The sequence below is a fragment of the Trachypithecus francoisi genome, unplaced genomic scaffold, assembly GCF_009764315.1.
Source record: "Trachypithecus francoisi isolate TF-2019V2 unplaced genomic scaffold, Tfra_2.0 Lachesis_group12, whole genome shotgun sequence".
Taxonomy (NCBI): Eukaryota; Metazoa; Chordata; class Mammalia; order Primates; family Cercopithecidae; genus Trachypithecus; species Trachypithecus francoisi.
In genome coordinates this window covers 69,771,501-69,787,171 of record NW_022681457.1, presented here as the reverse complement: position 1 = coordinate 69,787,171, position 15,671 = coordinate 69,771,501, and the positions used below count along the sequence as shown (strand labels likewise).

At 45.5% G+C, this 15,671-nt stretch overlaps 1 pseudogene; it reads left to right on the top strand.

Annotated features, from left to right (window-relative positions):
- Positions 1-9,379: 9,379 nt before the first annotated feature.
- LOC117093548 lies at positions 9,380-10,340 on the top strand (annotated as a pseudogene).
- The last annotated feature ends 5,331 nt before the right edge of the window (positions 10,341-15,671 follow it).

The window sequence follows — 15,671 nt, the reverse complement described above, 5'->3', positions numbered from 1 at the left end:
ATACTTAATGTCTTCAGAGAGATTCAAAGTCATGCTTGCTTTGGCAGCACGTATACTAAAATTGGAGATTCAAAGCCATCTTTGAATAGATGCTTTGAAAAAGGAACAGACTGGCTGGGCCTGGTGGCTCACGCCTGTAATCCCAGCACTTTGGAAGCCTGAGGCAAGCGGATCATGAGGTCAGGAGTTTGAGACCAGCCTGACCAACATGGTGAAACTCTGTCTCTACTAAAAATAAAAAAAAAAAAAAATAGCCGGGCATGATGGTGCTCGCCTGTAATCCCAGCTACTCAGGAGGCTGAGGCAGGAGAATTGTTTGAACCCGGGAGAGGCGAGGTTGCAGTGAACAGAGATCACGCCACTGCACTCCAGCTTGGGCAACAGAGGGAGACTCCATCTCAAAAAATAAAAATAAAAATAAAAAAACCCAAAAGACAAAAAACAAAAGAGAAGGAAGAGACTGGCCAGGTATGGTGGCTCACACTATACCCAGCACTATGGGAGGCCAAGGTGTGTGGATCACCTGAGGTCAGGAGTTTGAGGCCAGCCTGGCCAACATGGTGAAACGCCATCTCTACTAAAAATACAAAAATTAGCCTGGTGTGGTGGTGCGTGCCTGTAATCCCAGCTACTCAGGAGGCTGAGGCAGGAGAATCGCTTGAACCTAAGAGGTGGAGGTTGCAGTGAGCCGAGATCGCGCCACTGGACTTCAGCATAGACGACAGAGCAAGACTCTGTTCAGGGGGGAAAAAAAAAGATAGAAAAAAGAACAAACTAAACAACAATGGCAACAAAAAGAAAGTATCCTTGAAAAGTAAAAAATATGACTGCTAAAATAGAAAAGTAAAATCATCTTTTAGTTAAAATCAAATATTCCAGAAATTAAAATGAGACAAAACAATGGAAATAGCAGTGGAAAGATAAGAGACACAGGATCAATATAAAGAGTTCAACAACAAACTAATAGGCATTCAGGGATAGAACAGAGGAGCTTATCAAATAAATAATATAAAAGAATTTCCTGGGCATAAGTCAATAGTTGGAAAGGGCCTACCAAGTGCTCAGAAAAATGAATGAAATGAAACTCACATCTAGAAACATCATCAAGACTTCAGAAAACCTATGATAAAGAGAAACCCCTAAAAGCTTCTGGAGAGAAAAAAATAATCCAGATTACTTACTGTGTTAGGATTAGTTTCAGTTGCAAGAGACAGACTTCCTCAAATATCAATAGCTTAAGTAAGGCAAATGTTTACGTAATAATAAGGCAAATAAGGTAAAAGTCTTCCTCTTTCTCACATGCAGTAAACACAGGCAATTCAGGCTGGTATGACATCTCCATGACCACCAGAAACCTGGCTGCTTCTTTCTTGAGTTTCCACCATCCCCAAAATGCTGCTTTCACCTATGGTCCAAGATGGTTGCTTGGGCACCTGCCAACATGTTTATATTCCAGGTAGCAAGGAGGAGACGGCAGGGGAGAAAGGCATGACCCTCCCTGCTTTAAGAATGCATACCAGAAGCTCTATACACCACTTTCATTGACATCCTACTGGTCAGATCTTGGTTATCACATATCTTCTGGTCATGCTTAGATGCAGGGAAGGCAGGCACATGCAGTCTTTATTTTGAGTGACATGTGCACGGTTAAAATTCAGGATTCTTTTTTTTTTTTTTTTGAGACGGAGTCTTGCTCTGTCGCCCAGGCTGGAGTGCAGTGGCCGGATCTCAGCTCACTGCAAGCTCTGCCTCCCGGGTTCACGCCATTCTCCTGCCTCAGCCTCCTGAGTAGCTGGGACTACAGGCGTCCGCCACCACGCCCAGCTAGTTTTTTGTATTTTTTAGTAGAGACGGGGTTTCACCGTGTTAGCCAGGATGGTCTCGATCTCCTGACCTCATGATCCGCCCGTCTCGGCCTCCCAAAGTGCTGGGATTACAGGCTTGAGCCACCGCGCCGGGCCAAAATTCAGGATTCTAATAGTGAAGAAGAAAAACAATAGATATTAGGGGATGATCAGAAGTCTCTGTGTCACATTTACAAAGGAAAATAGTCAGAATGGATTTTTTTTGGAGGCAGGGTCTCACTCTGTCACCCAGGCTGGAGTGCAGTGGTGAGATCACAACTCACTGCAGCCTTGACCTCCCAGGCTCAAGCAATCCTCCTGCTCCAGCCTCCCAAGTAGCTGGGACCACAGGTGTGCACCATTATGACTGGCTAATTGCCAAAAAAAAATTTTTTTTTATAGAGATGGAGTCTCCCTATGTTTCCCAGGCTGGTCTTGAACTCCTGGGCTCAAGAGATTCTCCTGCCTTGGCCTCCCAAAGTGCTGAGATTACAGACGTGGGCCACCACATTTGGCCCCTCCTTGATTTAAATGTGTGTATCTTGGTCCAGCAGCCTTTGTTGGGTGTGCTGGTTGTTTTCCTATAGTCTCCCAGCTCTAAGCTCACCCTTGTGTATTTTGGTCTGTTTTGACCAAAACTCAGCAAACCACCATTTCCCAGATATCCTTGCCAGTTGGCTTTCTGTTAGATTCTTCCACTGGGAGGAACTGGCAGATGATCTCGAGGTAAGAGGAGAAACAGGACTTCCCTTCAGCAACAAGGGACAGCGATGGCTTCAGCCTCTGGCTTCTTTTGGCTGTCTCAGCACCAGCCATATCCAGTCCCCTCAGAAGTTTCAGTGCCATCTGGCCACACCTCTAAGCGGTGTGAAGACCAGTTCTCCAGAGGTCACATCCCCAGCTACTCAGATGTCCAGACACCAGCCGTGTGATGCCCCTTCAAGGTCTGTAGCAGCCATCCAGGGCCTCCCCTCCAAGCTCTTAGGTTCTGGTAGCCACGCCTCTTCCATTTTATTCCGCTGATTTAGCACTTACTATTATCTGACTACTTCAGTCCCAGGGGTGGCAGCTGCTTTTTGTAGTTACTAATATCTGGGTGATAGTGATATCCCCTTTTTGTTTTTGCAAACTCCCAATATCTGTGTAACACCAGTTCCCTACATTAAATCACCTGGGTCTGAGATTCCTTAGTTTCTGTTTTCCTGGACCTGATACAGTGGGAAAGCCACCTCTTTAGCTCCCTTTCACTGAATTATTTTGTCCAGTTGAAAGATTTACTGGATGCTATACTCTTTTTTTTTTTTTTTCTTTTTTTGAGATGGAGTCTCGCTCTGTTGCCCAGGCTGGAGTGCAGTGGCCGGATCTCAGCTCACGTCAAGCTCCGCCTCCTGGGTTTACGCCATTCTCCTGCCTCAGCCTCCCGAGTAGCTGGGACTACAGGCGCCCGCCACCTCACTCGGCTAGTTTTTTGTATTTTTTAGTAGAGACGGGGTTTTAGTAGAGATGGGGTTTCACCGGGTTAGCCAGGATGGTCTCGATCTCCTGACCTTGTGATCCGCCTGTCTCGGCCTCCCAAAGTGCTGGGATTACAGGCTTGAGTCACCGCGCCCGGCCGGATGCTATACTCTTAACTAGACCTTTACTGTGAGATGCTGTAATGCATTTAGAGGTTTTATTTTATTTTATTTTTTGAGACAGGTTCTGCTGCCCAGATCATGGTTCACTGTAGGCTCAAACTCCTAGGCTCAAGGGGTCCTCCCACCTCAGCCTCCTGAGTAGCTGGGACCACAGGTGTGCCACCATGCTTAGCTAATTTTTAAATTTTTTTGTAGAGATGGGGGTCTCACCATGTTGCCCAGACTGGTCTTGAACTCCTGTGCTTAAGTGATTCTCCCACCTTGGCCTCCCAAAGTGCTGGGATTACAGGCTTGATTCAGTGTCTGGCCACACTTAGAGGTTTTATCAAGAGGGTGATGGCAATAGTTCTGCTTCTGCTTAGGCTTTTTCACTCAAAAATCCCCTCACTTTCATCTGCTACAGATTGAGATTGAGAAGTAATCCTATAAATCCTGATTTCTGGATTCTTTCTGTTTCATTTCATTCTTGCTGGTAAACTGGCCAATTATTTTCTGAGGCTAATAATTTTTGGAGTACCTTGCCAAATATAGCCAACAGCAACCAATACACACTACTAATGTTCTGTTGCTAACCTCTTTTTTTTTTTTTTTTTTTTTGAGGTGGACTCTCCCTCTGCCATTTAGGCTGGATTGCAGTGGCATATGTTGGCTCACTGCAACCTCCGCCTTTGAGCTCAAGCGATTCTCCCGCCTCAGCCCTCGAGTAGCTGGGGCTATAGGTGTGCACCACCATGCTTGGTGCACACCTATAATATGAAATATAAAAATTTTCATATCTTTAGTAGAGACAGCATTTAACCATGTTGGCCAGGTTGGTCTCGAACTCCTGACCTCCAACGATCCGCCTGCCTTGGCCTCCCAAAGTGTTGGAATTACAGGCGTGAGCCACCACGCCTGGCCATATTTCAGGTTTGGTTACAGTGCCACTCCACTTCTGGTACCAATTTCCACATCAGTTGGGAGAAGCTGGGTTATGAAGAGTTAACAAACACCCCCACAATCTCAATGGTTTACCACCAACGAAGGTGGTAATGAATGAGACCTAATGAATGAGAGTATTTGTGAACAGCACTGATGATCACCATACCAGTAAGCTTAGAAAGCAACCAGGCCAGATTGATTAGGAGGATGGAGGGCTCTGAGAAGATAAAAAGGGGATCCGTTAGACCATCTGACACGAGAGAGCACAGAGAAGTGCAAGTGTCCAGACCTAATGAATGAGAATAACTTAAGGAAAACAGTACAAGAGAAAAGAAAGTAGAAACTCTGGGAAAAACAAACTGCTCTATAAGAAAGGAAGGGAAATGATAGTACCTAATTTATCTCTGAAATAAACTAGTTATTATTATTTTTTTTTTGAGATGGAGTCTCGCTTTGTCGCCCAGGCTGGAGTGCAGTGGCCAGATCTCGGCTCACTGCAAGCCCCGTCTCCCAGGTTCACACCATTCTCCTACCTCAGCCTCCCGAGTAGCTGGGACTACAGGCGCCGCCACCTCGCCCGGCTAGTTTTTTTGTATTTTTTGGTAGAGACGGGGTTTCACCGTGTTAGCCAGGATGGTCTCGATCTCCTGACTTCGTGATCCGCCCGCCTCGGCCTCCCAAAGTGCTGGGATTACAGGCTTGAGCCACCGCGCCCGGCCTAAATTAGTTATTTATCAGCTATTCTCGTAGCTGATAATAATGTAAATGCTGACAGGTGCGGTGGCTCGCACCTGTAATCCCAGCATTTTGAGAGGCTGAGGCGGGCCGATCACTTGAGGCCCGGAGCTCGAGACCAGCCTGGCCAACATGGTGAAACCCCGTCTCTACTAAAAATACAAAAATTAGCTGGATGTCGTGGCACACACTTGTAATCCCAGCTACTTGGGAGACTGAGGCAGGAGAATCACTTGAACTCAGGAGGTGACGGTTGCAATGACCTGAGATGAAACCACTGACTCCAGCTCTGTGCGACAGAGCGAGACTCTGTCTCAGAGAGAAAAAAAAAAAGACTAGCTGGGCATGGTGGCGCGCACCTGTAGCTACTTGGGAGGCTGAGGCAAGAGAATTGCTTGAATCCAGGAGGTGGAGGGTGTAGTGAGCCAAGATTGTGCCATTGCACTCCAGCCTAGGCGACAGAGATAGACTCCGCCTCAAAAAAAATAAATAAATAAATAAATAAATAAATAAATAAATAAATAAAAATAAAATAAAAGTAACATACAGTTTGTTTTGTTTTGTTTTGTTTGAAACAGGGTCTCACTCTGTCATCTGGGGTGCAGTGGTGTGATCATGGCTTACTGCAGCCTCGACCTCCGTGGGTTCAGGTGATCCTCCTACCTCAGCTTCTCAAGTAGCTGGGACTACAGGTGGGTGCCACCACGCCCGGCTATTTTTTTGATTTTTTTGTAGAGACGAGGTTTTGCCATGTTGCTCGGGCTGGTCTCAAACTCGTAGGCTCAAGCGTAGTGAGCTGGTTAGTGGCAGAACTGGATTCAAACACAGGTCTTTTGACTTTCAGTCTAGGTCTTGTCTCGCTTGCTCCACAAGCTACTCAATAAACATTTATTGAGCACATACTTTGGTCTGGATATGGTGCCAGGTGCTAGGGCCAAGATGAATAAGTCCTCTTGTATTGTTCATAGATTGCACAGTCTAGAGCCTATTTTTTTTTTAATTGACACATAAAAATCCTATGTGGCCTGGCATGGTGGCTCATGCCTGTAATTCCAGCACTTTGGGAGGGCAAGGCAGGCGGATCATGAGGTCAGGAGATCGAGACTATCCTGGCCAACATGGCGAAACCTTGTCCCTAGTAAAAATACAAAAATTAGCTGGGCATGGTGGCGTGTGCCTGTAATCCCAGCTACTCAGGGGGGTGGTGGGGCTGAGGCAGGAGAATCCCTTGAACCAGGGAGTCAGAGGTTGCAGTAAGCCAAGATTGTGCCACTGCACTCCAGCTTGGCAACAGAGCAAGACTCTGTCTCAAAAATAAAAAAAAAAATCATATGTATTTATGGTATACTACATGATAGTTTGAAATATATATACATTGTGGAATGGCCAAATAAGCTAATTAACATACATATTACCTCACATATTTATGTATTTGTAGTGAGAACATATGTCATTGGTATTTTGATAGGGGTTGCATTGAATCTGTAGATTGCTTTGAGTAGTATGGACACTTTAATAATATTAATTCTTCCACTTCATGAAATGGGATATCTTTCAATTATTTGTGTCTTCTTCAATTTCTTTCATCAATGTTTTTAGAGTTTTCAGTGTACAGCTCTTTCACCTCATTGGTTAAATTTATTCTTAAAATAAAATAATACAGTTCTAAATAATGCATGGGTCAAGAAGTCATAAGAGAGATAAGAAATTATTTCAACCTGAGTGAAAATACAATGTTGGCCAAATGCAGTGGCTCACACCTGTAATCCCAGCATTTTGGAAGGCTGAGGTAGGCAGACCAGTTGAGCTCAGGAGTTTGAGACCAGCCTGGGCAACATGGCAAGACCCCGTGTCTACAAAAAATGCAAAAATTACCTGGGCCTGGTAGCATACATCTGAAGTCCCAACTACTCAGGAGGTTGAGGTGGATCACTTGAGCCTGGGAGGTGGAGGCTGCAGTGAGCCAAGATTGCACCACTGCACTCCAGCCTGGAAACAGAGCCAATCTGGTCTCAAAAAAAAAAAAAAAAAAAAAAAAAAAAAAAAGAAGAAGAAGGAGAAGAAGAAAAAAGTTAATTCAGCTAAGGGAGTGTTTGAGGAAATTATATAGCATTAAACACTTAAATTAGAAAAAAGGAAAAGTCTCTTATAAATTACCTAAGCTTCCATCTTTACAAAACCAGAAAGTGGCAGAATAAAAGATATAATAAAGATAAATGTAGAAATTAATAAACATAAGACAAAAAGGCAATAGGAAAAAATCAATGAAACAAAAACTGGCTACTTTGAGAAGATTAATGAAATTGAGCAACTGGCTGATTAGGAAAAAGAAAGAAGACATAAATTATCAATCTCAGAAATGACAGATTTCTACAGATTTGATGGACATTAACTAGGTAATAAGGAAATACTGTGAGTAACTTTATGCCAATAAATTTGAAATTTTTGATGAAGTAGAGAAAGCTACAAAGCACTAAAGCTCATTAAAGAAGAAATAGGTAACTATATAGCTCTATATCTATTAAATAAATTGAACATGTAGTATAAAAATTTCCCATGAGGCTGGGCGTGGTGGCTCACGCCTGTAATCCCAGCACTTTGAGAGGCCGAGGAGGGCAGATCACGAGGTCAGGAGATTGAGACCATACTGGCCAACATAGTGAAACCCTGTCTCTACTAAAAATACAAAAATTAGCTGGGCATGGAGGCTCATGCCTGTAATCCCAGCTACTTGGGAGGCTGAGGCAGGAGAATTGCTTGAACCTGGGAGACGGAGGTTGCAGTAAGCCAAGATCATGACACTGCACTCCAGCCTGGTGAAAGAGCGAGACTCCATCTCAAAAAACAAACAATCAAACAAACAAACAAAAGTTTCCCATGAAGCTTACTTCACATAATGATGACTTTGCTGGTGAATTTTATCAAACATTTAAGGAATAAATAATAGCAATTCACAAACTCATTTGGGAAACTGAAAAGAAGGTAACACTTTCCAACTCATTCTATGAGGTTAGCATCACCCCGATATCACAACCAGGTAAAAATACTACAAAGAAAAAAATCTGCAGAACAATATCCATAATTAAATAGATGCAAAAAGTTTTAACAAATCAACACCACTAATATATAAAAAGTAAGATACATCATTATACAATGCATAATCTCAAGAGTGAAAGATTAGTTTAGTATTTGAAAATTATTCAGTGTAGGCCGGGCGCGGTGGCTCACGCCTGTAGTCCCAGCACTTTGGGAGGCCGAGGCGGGTGGATCAAGAGGTCAGGAGATCGAGACCACGGTGACACCCTGTCTGTACTAAAAATACAAAAAAATTAGCCGGGTGTGGTGGCGGGCACCTGTAGTCCCAGCTACTCGGGAGGCTGAGGCAGGAGAATGGCGTGAACCCGGGGAACGGAGCTTGCAGTGAGCTGAGATTGTGCCACCACATTCCAGCCTGGGCGACAGAGCGAGACTCTGTCTCAAAAAAAAAAAAAAAAAGAAAAAAGAAAATTATTCAGTGTAATTTACCATGTTAATTTACTAAAAAGGAGAAACCATATGATCATCTCAATAGATACAGGAAAGCATTTGGTGAAATCCAATATCTATTCATGACAAAAACTTGCAGCAAACTAGGAATAGAAGGAAGGGAACCTCTGAACCTGATAAAGTGCATCTACAAAAAAACTCTCTCTAATGTTATGCTTAATTATGAAAGAGTGAGTGCCCTTCTCCCTTAGATCAGGAACAATGCAAGGATGTCCTGCTTTTCCCACTTCTGTTCAACATCATGCTGGAGTGTGTAATCATACTATGGAACTGTGATAATGAAATCCAGAATAAAGAAGATGCTATCCAGAATAAAGAAGGGAGTTAATCTCTACACAATAAATAAAATATTCCTAAATTGGGAGAAATCTAAAAATAAATAAATGAATAAAAATAAAGGCATACAGATTGGAAATGAAGAGGTAAAACTGTATTTGCAGACAACATGGTCATCTATAAAGAAAATTCTAAAGAATCTACAAAGTACTGCTAAAAGTATGTGAGTTTAGTAAGTTTCAAGACACATACTCAACATACAAGAATCAATTGTATTTCTACATGCTGATAACCTTCTGCTTGAAATTGAAATGTTAAAAGTACATTTATGATAGTATTAATATGGGAAATACTTAGTGACAAATTTGCCAGAAGATATACAAGACCTGGATCATTAAATTCTCTCTTCCTCCTGCCATCATGTCTAAGTCAGAGTCTCCTAAAGAGCCCAAACAGCTGCAGAAACTCCTCACTGGAGGGTTGAGCTTTGAAACAACTGATGAGAGCCTGAGGAGCCATTTTGAGCAATGGGGAACGCTCATGGACCATGTGGTCATGAGAGATCCAAGCACCAAGTGCACCAGCGGCTTTGGGTTTGTCACATATGCCACTGTGGAGGAGGTGGATGCAGCCACGAATGCAAGGCCACACAAGGTGGATGGAAGAGTTGTGGAAACAAAGAGCTGTCTCAAGAGAAGATTCTTAAAGACTAGGTGCCCACTTAACTGTGAAAAAGGTGTTTGTTGGTGACACTAAAGAAGACACTGAAGAACATCACCTAATAGATTATTTTGAACAGTTTGGAAAAATAGAAGTGATTGAAATCATGACTGACCGAGGCACTGGCAAGAAAAGGAGCTTTGTCTTTATAACTTTTGACAACCATGACGGCGTGGATAAGACTGTCATTCAGAAATACCATATTGTGAATGGCCACAACTGTGAAGTTAGGAAAGCCTTGTCAAAGCAAGAGATGGCTAGTGCTTCCTCCAGCCAAAGAGGTTAAAGAGGTTCTGGAAACTTTGGTGGTGGTTGTGAAGGTGGTTTCGGTGTGAATGACAACTTTGGTCGTGGAGGAAACTTTAGTGGTCATGGTGGCTTTGGTGGCAGCCAGAGTGGTGGTGGATATAGTGGCAGTGGGGATGGCTATAATGGATTTGGTAACGATGGAAGCAATTTTGGAAGTGGTGGAAGCTACAGTGATTTTGGCAATTACAACAATCATTCTTCGGATTTTGGACCCAAGAAGGGAGAAAACTCTGGAGGCGGAAGCTCTGACCCCTATGGTGGTGGAGGACCATACTTTGCCTAACCACAAAACCAAGGTGGCTATGGCAGTTCCAGTAGCAACAGTAGCTACGTCAGTGGCAGAAGAGTTTAATTACTGACAGGAAAGAAAGCTTAGCAGGAGAGGAGAGCCAGAGAAGGGACAGAGAAGCTACGGGTTACAACAGATTTGTGAACTCAGCCTAGCAGGGCCTAGCTGCTACAAAGAAAACATGGTTTAGACCATACTTATGTGTATGGGTGAAAAACTTGAGGACTGTATTTGTCACTAATTGTGTTAACAGGTTATTTTAGTTCCTGTTCTGTGGAAGGTGTAAAGCATTCCAACAAAGGGTTTTAATGCAGATTTTTTTTTGCACCCTTGCTGTTGATTGCTAAATGTAATGGTCTGATAATGATGCTGAATAAATGCATCTTAAAAAAAAAGATATACAAGACCTGTAGCCTGAAATTATAATACACTGCCGAGAGAAATTAAAGAAAATCTAAATAGAGAGATTTACCATGTTCATGAATCAAAATTATTAATCTCAGTTCTCTCCAAATTAACCTATAGATTCAACATAATCCCAACCAAAATCCAAGCAGGCTTTTAAAAAAGAAATGGATGAGCTGATTCTAAAATTTAAGTAAAATGCAAAGGACTCAGAATAATCGAAACAACTTTGAAAAAGAAAAACCAAGTTGGAGGACCTACACTACTTGATTTCAAGATGATAGAGTAATCAGGGAAATGTAGTATTGGCTTAAACATAGACATATAGGGCCAGGTGATGTGGCTCACTCCTGTAATCCCAATGGTTTGGGAGGCTGTGGCAGGTGGATCACCTGAGGTCGGGAGTTTGAGAGCAGTCTGGCCAACATAGCGAAACCCTGTCACTACTAAAAATACAAAAAAATTAGCCAGGCATGGTGGTGTACACCTGAAGTCCCAGCTACATGGGAGGCTGAGGCACCAAGATTGCTTGAACCCAGGAGGCAGAGATTGCAGTGAGCTGAGATTGCACCACTGCATGCCAGCCTGGGCGACAGAGCAAGACTCCATCTCAAAACAAAACAAAAACAGTAGACATGTAGATTAACACAACCAAAGTACAGAGTCCAAAAACAGACCCAAGCAATTGAGTCTATTACTCAAGACTTGAGCTCCTGTGCTTAAGCAGTCCTTGTGCCTGTCTCCTGAGTAGCTGTGACTACACGCCACTATTAGGCACTTATTTAAAACAAATAAAAGTACACGTCTGCTGGGCGCAGTGGCTCATGCCTGTAATCCCAGCACTTTGGGAGGCCGAGGCAGGCAGATCACCTGAGGTCAGGAGTTCGAGACCAGTCTGACCAACATGGAGCAACCCCATCTCTACTGAAAATACAAGATTAGTCAGGCATGGTGGTGCATACCTGTAATCCCAGCTATTTGGGAGGCTGAGGTGGGAGAAGCACTTGAACCTGGGAGACGGAGGTTGCGGTGAACCAAGATCATGCCACTGCACCCCAGCCTGGGCCACAAGAGTGAAACTCCATCTCAAAAAAAAAAAAAGCGCATGCCTACACACAGATTTGAACACAAATGCTCATACAAGCTTTATTTGTATGCTAGCCAGTAACTAGAAAAAACCAGAAATCCATCATCAATAGGTGAATGGATAAGCAAATTCTGTTATATTCATACCATGGCATTCTGCTCAGCAATAATAAAAGAGAACAAATTATTGATATATGCAACAAAACATATGAATTGCTAAATAATTATGCTGAGTGAACAAAGGCAGACAAAAATAATACATACTGTATGCTTCCATTTATATAGAATTCTAGAAAATGAAAACTAATCTAGGGAGAGAAGGCAGATTGTTATTTGCTTGGGGATGTGGGGAAGTGGGCAGTGTAGGGCCATGAGGAAACTTTGGCAGTGATGAATAGGTTCATTACCTTGACATGGTGACGAATGAGATGATGGAGATATATACATATATATACACACACACACATATGTATATATATGTAATTTATATGCATATGTATATATTATATAAGTATATCAAAACTCATCAAACTGCACACTTTAAATATGTGCAGTTAATTGTTTATTAACTATATCTCAATAAAGCTATTAAAAACAAAACAGGCTGGGAGTGGTGGCTCATGCATGTAATCCCAGCACTTTGGGAGGCCTAGGTGGGTGGATCACGAGGGCAGGAGATCAAGACCATCCTGGCCATCATGGTGAAATCCCGTCTCTACTAAAAATACAAAAATTAGCCGAGCATGATGGTGACCACCTATAGTCCCAGCTTCTCAGGAGGCTGAGGCAGGAGAATTGCTTGAACCCGGGAGGCGGAGGTTGCAGTGAGCCAAGATTGTGCCACTGCATTCCAGCCTGGGACAGAGTGATACTGTTTAAAAAAAAAACAAAAAACAAAAAACAAAAGAAAAGGAAAGAGATTGGCTAAATAAATGGAAATAAATCCACGTAAAGAAATACTGTGTAGCAAGAAAAATCATGGAAAGGCTCAGCATAATGGTTCATGCCCGTAATCCCAGCACTTTAGGAGGCTGAAGAGGAAGGATCACTTGAGGCCAGGAGTTCAAGTCCAGCCTAGACAGATGGGTAGATCCCATCTCTACGATTGGAAAAAAAAAAAAAAAAAAGAAAAGAAAGAAAGAAAATCATGAAAAGAGAATTGCTTAATATTTGATAATTAAGAGAAAAAGCAGATTACAAAACAGTATACCCAATATGGTTAACCTGAGTATTCTCAGGATTCACCACTTGATGAGAGTGGCACATTAAAATTAAATCATGGTTTATGCAGACCAGATTCATCTTGCCAGTGTGGGAATTCCCCTTCTCAGCACAGTCCACCTGCCCCAAATGTTTCTGGGTGTTCCCACATGTGCCTCACTTGCACTTGGAAAGTGATCTAAGATGTCCTTTTGTAACAGGATGAGCCGCAGACAAAACTCCTTAGGCACTGGATTAAAGAAGGAAGAGGTTTTTATTCGGCCCGAAGCGTAGGCACTTTGCTGTTGCTGACACCTGGGGCCTCTGCTGAGTTGAGACTCCAACACTGATGAGGACAGCTGAGCAAGAGATGGCTGGAGTGGCCATCCAGGGTGCTGTCAAAGCCCTGTGCACGGGGTGTTCATCATTCTGCCATGACACTGAACCCTTACCGTGCTCTCAGAAGATAGTGGAAGCAAGTGACAAAGGCAAGGCCCCCGTTTTGGTTACACCGAGAGGCCCTCCACAAGGAGGGCTGCTTGGGCCCCAGGTGGCCAAGCTCAGCATGGCTGCTCTCTTTGTACATAAATTGCCCTTTTCTCCCCAGAGTTGCCAGGGCAGGATGAGTTCAGGTGCCAGCCTCTGTGGGTGCCTGGAATGCCTAGCCCCCTCTGAATCCCTGGTTCTGGTGTGTGGAATGCACTCCACTTGCCAAGTGTCTCCTCCTCCGGGGATTCACTTCCTTCTTAGAAGGGACCACCACTGTGTTTTGTCCGGACCCTTCTAAGTTTGCCACCTGAGCCTAGATCCCAAACATGACAATGATGGACGTTTTTCTTTTTCTTTTTTCTCTTTTTGAAACAGTTTTGCTCTTGTCGCCCAGGCTGGAGTGCAGTGGCCCGATCTCAGCTCACTGCAAGTTCTGCCTCTCGGGTTCAAGCAATTCTCCTGCCTCAGCCTCCCCAGTAGCTGGGATTACAGGCGCCTGCCACCACGCCCGGCTAATTTTTTGTATGGTTAGTAGAGATGGGGTTTCACCATGGTTGCCAGGCTGGTCTCGAACTCCTGACCTCCGGTGATCCACCTGCCTCGGTCCCCCAAAATGCTGTGATTACAGGGGTGAGTCACCGCGCCCGGCCTGATGGACGTTTTTCTGCGCGGCTCTTTTCAGACCGTGATCACACATCGTAGATTTCATATCATCTCTTACATAACAATACATACACGGGGGAGGGAGGGGTACCACCGTCTCTTACCAACCGCGTCTGCATCTGCCAGCTCTAGTCTAGCTTCTCTCCGAGGAAAGACATCATGGGTGGTATGCATTTGCTTTGTGCTGTGCAAAACTATCCGCTTTTTCCCCCCCTTTCTATCAACACCCATGAGGGCAAGGACGGTGCATCCTGCTCAGAACGTCATCCCAGGACACAGTGCAGGGTCTGGCACATAGTAGGTGCTCAGTCAAGGTGTGAACGAATAGCAAATATCCCTTTGGAAGGCTGAGTGGCCGACTCCGCATCGCAGAAGGCGGCTCAGGGGCACTCCGCCTGGACCTTGCCTGGTGCGGCCGCCCGCGTTTCCGCCTGTGCCCAGCGCCCGGGGATTGACGCCTTGCGGGTGGGGAGCCTGGCGCCGGCGGGGCCCGGGCCTGTGTGATGTGCAGGCTGGGCAGCCCCGGGTGCCGCACCCGCGCCGGGGAGGGGCCGGGAGGGGCAGAGCCGTCCAGGAACTCTGCCGCGCCGCCGCCTCCGCGCCTCCCTTCAGCCTGCCCGCAGCTTCCCGCCTCCGGCTGTGCTCGGGGACCTCGGAGGCCTGTTTCTGAGCCCCTCCCCGCGGACTCGCTCCCCCGAAGCCCCCAGCGGGCTCCCTCGGCCTCTGCCCTGCACGCCGCCGGGGCGGAGCCTCCTATCCTTTGGGTAAGAGCCGCTTCCCTGCCCACCGCCGGGGAAGGCCACGTTTCTTGGGCTCCTCCTCCGCTCCAGCACGCTGCCTGGGGAGATCAGCCTGAACCCTGGCCCTGGCCTCCAGACAGACAGGTGCTGCCTTGCACGGTCTTACTTTCAGGCTGGGGCATGAAGCACCCTGGGATTTACGCTGCGATGGGTCTCTCACTAGGGTTGGGGCGGGCTGGGGTCACCCGGCACGGCGCGCTGCAGAGGCTGGCTCCGGAGAGGACCTGGGGGCGCAAGACTCAGAGGCCAGAGTGTGCAGCCTCTGCTGACTCATTTGGGGACGGGGCGGCTGGGAGGAGCACTAGCCCCTGTTGTGAGCAATTCGAGAGCCAGGGCCAAATCCGGGAAGTCACTCTGGATCCAGACGGCCAACTGGGCCAGCGAGGGGATTCCAGTCCCCAAAGGAGGAGGTAGTGAGAGAGGGAGAGGGAGGGCATATCTGAGGCCCCTAGGCAGGATGAGTTCAGGGCTGGGCCCCACAGCCTGCTCATCCATCCTGAATCTGGCCTCCTGGACTTGGCGTTCCCGCCCTCCATCCCCACCAGGCTGTGTCTTCTTTCCTCTAGACACTTCTTTCCCCCTCCCCTGGCTTCTCACTGCTCTCCTTGCCCCAGCTTCCCCATAAAGAAATGTGGCTGTGAGGAGCGCCAGGCTTTGAAGCCAGGTCACCTCCACTTCCTCTAGTGCTGGTATCACTAACCCCTTCCTCTGTCCTTCCTTCCTTTGTCCCCCTGCCCCGCATTTATCCCAC